Raw genomic sequence first — 1,080 nt, 5'->3', positions numbered from 1 at the left:
GAATAATTTTATACATCTATGAATATGGAAATCAAGTCATAGAGACATTTAAAAGCTTATCCAAAATTATACCCGTAGTGGACTGCAGAGAAAAGATTTGAGCTGTGTACTTTGGTTCCGAAGGCAAGCGATCTTTCCAGTCTTCTCCCCTTCCTTTCACCTCTGGTCTTTTCATTACTGACCTGGTAAGAAAATGCTACTTCATGCAAAATGTTGATAACGATATATACATTCCACATTGCCTTGTGGTTGTAGAACAAACTATGTCATGGGCCATCATTTGCACTAATAAGGTCAGTGAAAACAATGCCTTTTGAATATTGAGCCAGTTTTATGCCACATACCAATCTTGTGGCAGGCCTAAAGAAATTGTTTTTAAATTTATTTTGCATTCTTATTCAAAAGGGTTTTCAAATCAAATATCCTTCAGACGTCCTTTAACTATTTTGCTGGGGCTTAGGAAAAATGCAGAGCAATACACTTTCAGGTGTACACTGTACAGTATAATTTGCATACAAATGCATTTTTACTGAAAAAGATCAGGGCAGAGTTTTAAATATGTTTCTACATTGAACTTTTAGGTACCTTGTGAAGTTGAATATTATATAAAATTTGGAATTCTCTCTAGTCCTACACACTCTGTATGAAGTAAGTTTGTGTTTTTCAGGCTGTGGGTGATAATTTTACTGAAGCTGCTACAGAAAAAGTCATACACATTAAACAGCATTAATGAATCAGATCATTTAATATCTTTTTGTGGTTTTGCTTAATCAAGGACTTTCAAACACACAAATATTAATTTCTGATGGATATTCATAGTTGGAAATCTTGATGGGATAAGGGGATTGGGAGACTTTTTCCCAATGTCATATAAAACATAAGCTATAAAACATGAGTCTAGTTACACAACTTTAGTATTTCAGTATAACTGTATCTGTCAATAAAAATGATGCAAAAAATAAGAAAATATATTATCTAGGCACCCAATAAGAAGAAATAAATATAGACCACTCCCTAATTTATTAGAGAAGCCATACAACCAAGGGAAAATACAACAGCTAAAGAAGATTTATTCAGTTA

Source organism: Propithecus coquereli, unplaced genomic scaffold (genome assembly GCF_000956105.1).
Source record: "Propithecus coquereli isolate 6110/MARCELLA unplaced genomic scaffold, Pcoq_1.0 Scaffold420, whole genome shotgun sequence".
Lineage (NCBI taxonomy): Eukaryota > Metazoa > Chordata > Mammalia > Primates > Indriidae > Propithecus > Propithecus coquereli.
This window is presented reverse-complemented; position numbering follows the sequence as displayed.